Below are 6,395 nucleotides of genomic sequence, written 5' to 3'. Positions count from 1 at the left end.
GTGAAGGAGAAAGACAGAACAAGTAAATAGCTATGTGTTACAAAGAAAGAGTGTAACAGGATGACAAAAATTAGAAGAATATTCCAAGCAAAAGTGACAACCTTAGCATCTTTGTCACAACACCCTTCTCCCCCATAAGCAATCACATTGTCATAGTTTTATTATCTCTAAATGTGTATCCCTAGACACTATGATTCAGTCTTGCCCACCTATCCTTTTTGATAAAATATATGGATTTTGACAGTCTTTATCTGCTATTGTATCTCTGGAGTCCTGGTGGCACTATAAGATAAGCACTGGACTGCTAACCACAAGGTTGGCAGTTCAAACCCACCAGCTGCTCCTCGGCACTTTACGACAACATTGTATCCCAGTGCCCAGAACAGTACTTGTGGGAGGAGACAAACAGTATAGAGATGATACAGCATCATTAGAAGTAAGGAGTGCTACTGAGGAAATTAAGCAGAGGGGGAGAAAGCATGTTGAGGGCACTGCAACTTTCAATATGTGGTTAGGGAAGGCTGTGCTGAGAAAGTAACATTTAAGATCTGACGGAGATGAGGGAACAAGTCAAGTGTATAATGGGAAAAAGACAGTCCCAAGTAGAATGGACAGTAAATGTAAAGCCTGAGACCTGGACTGTCCCTGATGTGTTTGAGAAATGTCGAGGACAGAAGCCAGTGAGAGAGAGGCGGTGGGGTGAGGGAAGGAATGTGGAGCCAGATCATGGACAGCCTGTAGGCCACAGTAAAGAATTTGAGCTTTTACTTTAAGATGATGAGACAAAGAAGGGCTTTGAGAAGGGGAGAAGTCTTGACCTGACTTAAAATTTTAACAGAACCATTTGGTCTGCTGTGTTGGGAATACTCAAAAGGGGAAAAGGACACAAGTAGGAGACCTTTCAGGAGATAGCTACTTAGAGTCAAGGATAATGACAAAGCTTGGGGCTAATAGAAAAATGGAAGCGCCACTCAGATGGGCTAGACTGCAGGAGGAACAGAACTGGAGGTGCTCAGGAGTTTAGTTTTACAACATGCTATATTCAAAATACCTATCAGATATGCACATGGAGACACTGAATGGACAATAGGATATGTAAATCTGGTAACTTAAGTATTTCGCTTGTTTTAGGTTTTTTGCAGGTCTTGAGTATCTTAATCAACTTCTCCCCCATATGCAACATATGAGACATGCTCACAGCATGCAAACTGAACAGTTTAACAAACACTGAAGGGACTGTTGTACTTGCCAGTGACCATGGAGAGTGAGAACTGCAGCTAAAGAGTAGTCCATCGCAGAGCAAGGATTCAAATAAGCAGCTGGAAGCAGACCCAGGAGCAAAACACTGACAACCCTCTCACCAGTCCAGTGGAGAGATGCAGCCTTGGAACCAGCTAAAAAAGGACCAAATCCAAAAGAAATGAGGGGGAAAATACATACCTTCTGTATTCAACATTTACAACAAAATTTAAAGTATGCCTTTAAATTTTTAACTCTAAGCCTAAAAAGCACAAGACATAAAAATACGTAATTCAGAGAGGTGCTATCTTTTCTCTTAAATCTTTTAGCACAAGGGTGTCAACGTCCACATGGCTTAATTAGAAAACAGCTCCACTGTGCTTGTAGACAGAGGATGAATAAGATATCGCTGCAGGGTGAAGCCATTCTTGGACTCCAGTGAAATAAACAGAAACCTTGTGACTAGAAGTGAATGGTGCCTTAGGAGTTCCTTTTAAAATATTGCTTGTCTATTTTACATCTTCTAATCTTTGGAAGTGATAAATACTAATAATCCTCTCAAAACAAAATAAAATGAAACCAATCAACACAGGGAGAAACAAAATCCTGATTCAATTTTTAAGATCATGGTTCTGCTGTATCATTGCTTATTAATAGCTCCACACAGATATGGAGCATGAAATTTTCTTTTAAGCAAGTGAAAAACCATATGGACTTTAACCATCTCTTTGAGAGACTATATGTTTTCGGTACAAACCCTTTTAGAAATCAAATAAAAGGGATGGAGCTTCTTCCCAGAAAGACAGATACATACATATATATATATATAAATAAACTATACACATAGTTTTATAGTTTAGTTTTACCACATGCCCCATGAGCCCCCACCCCACATTAAAACTACTCTGCAAAATCTAAGTGAACTAAGCAAAGATAAAGTTGCTTAAAGCAGAAATAGAGATCTGCCTAATCTCTCATTTAAAAAAAAGACTTAGGTCAAAGGTTCTTTATAAGTATAAATAGCATCTCTAAACTATGCTGGCATTCTCTGCCCAAAGTTATAATATAGATTTTTATTTGACAGAGTTGGACACGACAGTCTCCCATATAGACTACAAGTCCTGCCAAAAGAATGATAACTAGCTTAGTGTCGATGACAAGGCCCAGAAAGTAAAGGCAGTGAAGAGCACATACAACAGTGGCTGGGGGACAGATGAATGTGCTGCACTCCTGGAGTAGACCGGTCCTGGAGAAATACTGAGGCAAGAGCAGGTCTGATCACTGGAGTTCGGAGGAACAGAGCTAAGGAGGGAAAAATTAGGGGTTTATAAACACCTCTACTTTTACGAGGACTAACAGACTAGAAATCTCTAAATGAACACTGGCAAACCATTGAACTCGAAATAAAGAATAACTCATCTGTAAAATGTGGATCACACCTATTTCCCTGGGTTGCTCAAAGGCCAGATTCAATAGGTACTGATAGACTGAAGAGTCAGTGAATCACTTAAGCAAAATAGCTCTACTTTTATTAATCAAAAAAATAAATAAACAGTAGCTCTTCTTACCATTTATTCATCCATTCATTTAGTAAACATTTACTGAACAGAAGATTGTGGTCTACACTGAAGCAAAAGGGATAAAAGAAAAAGTCCTTGCCCTCAAGGAATTCAATCTAGTCTGGGAAGTTCATTTATTACCTTCCTCCTTTTCAAGACCAACTTCTCTAGTGTACTCTTGATTCCATCCCTTTCTGGTTCCTTTTGAACCCTGGCTCTTGGTTAAAAACAACGAAACCTATGTTCATCCACATCCATCACTTACTAGGTGTGAGGTAATAGGCAACTGAGTTCAACAGGCTCCCCCTAAGTCTCAAATTCCTCATCTGTAAAATGAAAATATTATTTCACAAAACTGTGTTGAAAATAATATATTGTGGTGCTGTAGATTAATATGCTGGACTGCAAAGTTGGTTTGAACTACAAGGTTGGATGTTCAAGCTTACCAGCTGCTCCTCAGAAACCCTATATAAGGTCACTATGAGTTGGAACTGACTTGACAGCACTTTAACAACAACATGCAAGATGCTCAGTACATTCTCCAGAATATTACTGCTGTTAGCTGTCGATGAGTAGACTTGGGACTCATGGCAGCACTATGGACAATGGAAGAAAACGCTGCCTGGTTCTGTGCCATCTTCAGCATCAGTTGTGAATTGGACTGCCGTCATCCACAGGGATTTTTAGAAGCAGATCTCCAGCCTTTCTTCCTAGCCCATTTTCGTCTAGAAGCTCCAATGACACCTGTTCAGGATCATAGTAACACACAAACCACTGACAGATAAGTGGTGGCAGCAGATGAGGTGCAGGGGCTGGGGAATCAAACCCATCTCCCACATGGACGCTGAGAATTCTACCACTGAGCCACCTCCGCCCCATGCCAAAATATTATAAGCACTCAGTAAAAGGTGTGTCCCCAACGCCTCATTATATCCCACTGGCCATTTTCTACCATGTAATATACTAAATTCTTCTCTTGGTCTATATGTTCATGTACTCGCTCCCCTGTTCTTTCTTCCTTTTCTTTTCATCCAGACTTTTGAAAGTGTTGCTCAAATCATCTATACTTCCTCACTTCCCAATCATTCTTTAACTTTCTGGCCAGTTGTTTTTATCCCCACCAAAGCTGTTTTAGTAAGTTACCTATGACCTTCATGTGGTCATATCCAAAAGGTACTGATTTTTGGGCCTCTGTACATCATGTAGTATAGATGGCTTCTCCTCTGTTTTCTTCTTAGATAGAACTCTCTTCTAGTTCTTCTTCTCTGATCCTCCTTTATCAGTCTCTTCCTGCCTTAACCATTAAATGCTGGTCTTCACAGCTCCACTCGTTGTTCTCCTTGTTCCCTATGCCCACCCCAAGCCGTTACTGGTTTTACCTACTGCCTATATGTTAATGATGTCCAAATCTGTACTTATAGTGCAGACATTTCCACAGAATTTCAGAAGCTTATTATCTACCTGCTAAGCCTCTCCATTGACATACCTTACATGATTCGCAAACACACCAGGCCCAACACTGAATTCGTGCTTCAACTCATTTTCTCATCCAAGATTTGTTTGCCGTTTGTATGTTCCCCACTTTATTTAATAACATTCCCATTGTTGCTGCTGTTGTTAAGTGCCGTCGAGTCGGTTCAGATTCATAGCCACCCTATAGGGTTTCCGAGGAGTGGCTGATGAGTTTGAACCACTCACCTTGCGATAAGGGCCATCAAGTCAGTTCTGACTCACTGTTGTTGTTAAGTGCTGTTGAGTCCGTTCAGACCCATAGTGACCCTATATAGGGTTTCCAAGGAGTGGCTGGTAGGCTTGAACCATCAACCTTGCAGTTCAAGCAACTTTGCATTAACCCACAGTGCCACACTCATGGAAACCCTGTATAGGGCTTCCAAGGTTGTGAATCTTTGCAGGAGCAGAAAGTTTCACTTTTCTTCCACAGAGTAGTAGCTGGTGGGCTGGAACCACTGACTTTGTGGTTTGAAGTCCACTGCTTATCCTACAGAGTCAACATCCCTAAGCACTCTTTAACTAGTGTCAAAATTTGGAAATCATATAAAACTTTCCCTCTAAATTCAATCACTAAGTCCTATTATCATATCTCTTTAACATTTCTTAAAACTATCTTCTCTTTATATTATTTTTCAAATTCAGGACCTATCCATCCTTGCCTGGATTACTACAAAATGTCCTAACTTGTCTCCCTGACTTCAGTCTTAACCCCACCTCCCATCACCACCATCACATAATGCTGCTAACATAATCAATGTAAACTGCAAATTTATGCCCAAATTCTTAATGGCTCCCCCTCACAAACCACGTAAAGTGCACAGTCCTTCTAAAGACCTTCAAGTTCTCATTGCTGTGGTTCTAACTCACCTTTCCAGATTCATCTATCATTCCTCACTTTAATCTTCAGTCTAATACTATTCTATTTTTTTTGCTTTTCTCTTATTCCATGTTTTATCACTGCTTTAAAGTCCCTGGGTGGTGTAAATGGGTAGAGTGTTCAGCTGCTAACCAAAAGGTTGGAGGTTCAAGTTCACCCAGAGGTGCCTCAGAAGAAAAACCTACCCATCTACTTCGGAAAATCCAGCCACTGTAAACCCTATAAAGTGCAGCTCTCCTCTGACTGGCGTCACCATGAGTTGGTATGCACTAGACAGCAACCAGTCAGCATTGCTGAGCACAGTAGCTTTAACCATAATGCCTAATTCCCTTGTCCTTTCTTCAACACTCAGATCAAGCACATCTCCTTCAGAGGCCCAAAGTGTGTCAGAGCAGCTCTATGTTCCCATAGGGTTTCAATGGCTAAGACTACTCAAAAGTAGATGGCCAGGCTTTTCTTCCAACGTGCCCCTGGGGCCTTTTGTTTAGTAGTAAAGCACCAAGCAGAGACTCCTTCCAAAACAAACGAAATAAATCAATCCTCTTTCTCTGACTCTTTGCTTTATGTTTAAATTATATAATCACGGGTTTTCCCTATAGTTCTTCGAGAGCAGGAAGCATGTTTTGTTCACATTTGGAACCCAATATATCACAGCATCTGGCATACCACAAATGTCCAGTTAAGTAATTATCGAACTGACAGCCCCACCCCACAGTCATACACCACCCACATCACCGATTTGGGGTGATGGCATGCTCAGGACCGTGCAAGGGGGAAAGAGAACGCCTGTGTGGAACAGCGTTTGCAGGATTATAGTTTCCAAAAGAAGCTTTTTCAGATTATCTACTCATCACGGTAGGCAGGAACAGGTGACACACTCTTTTGAGTGAACAGTTGGGCCCTTAGGCAATGGTTTCTGGCAGTTGCCAGAACAACCAATGGGAAAAGGATCCCCTTCTCTAAAGATCTCACCACTCTGCAGACAATTCCCCAACTCCGTTCTTCACCCCTGCAGCCTCCAGCTACCAGAATGCCTCACCTCGGGCTCCTTGAGCACCGCAGACAACACCCAGCCTCCAGACCACCGCCATGTCTGTCCTTAGGGCTCAAGGTCACCCAGCAACCCGGAAGCAGTTGTATAAATAACAACGCCCCCTCGTGAAAAAAAGGAAAAAGAAACCACCGCAAGAACCGGAAATCGGCAGGGC

This window comes from Chrysochloris asiatica, unplaced genomic scaffold (genome assembly GCF_000296735.1).
Source record: "Chrysochloris asiatica unplaced genomic scaffold, ChrAsi1.0 scaffold00008, whole genome shotgun sequence".
In the NCBI taxonomy this organism is placed as follows: domain Eukaryota; kingdom Metazoa; phylum Chordata; class Mammalia; order Afrosoricida; family Chrysochloridae; genus Chrysochloris; species Chrysochloris asiatica.
This window is presented reverse-complemented; position numbering follows the sequence as displayed.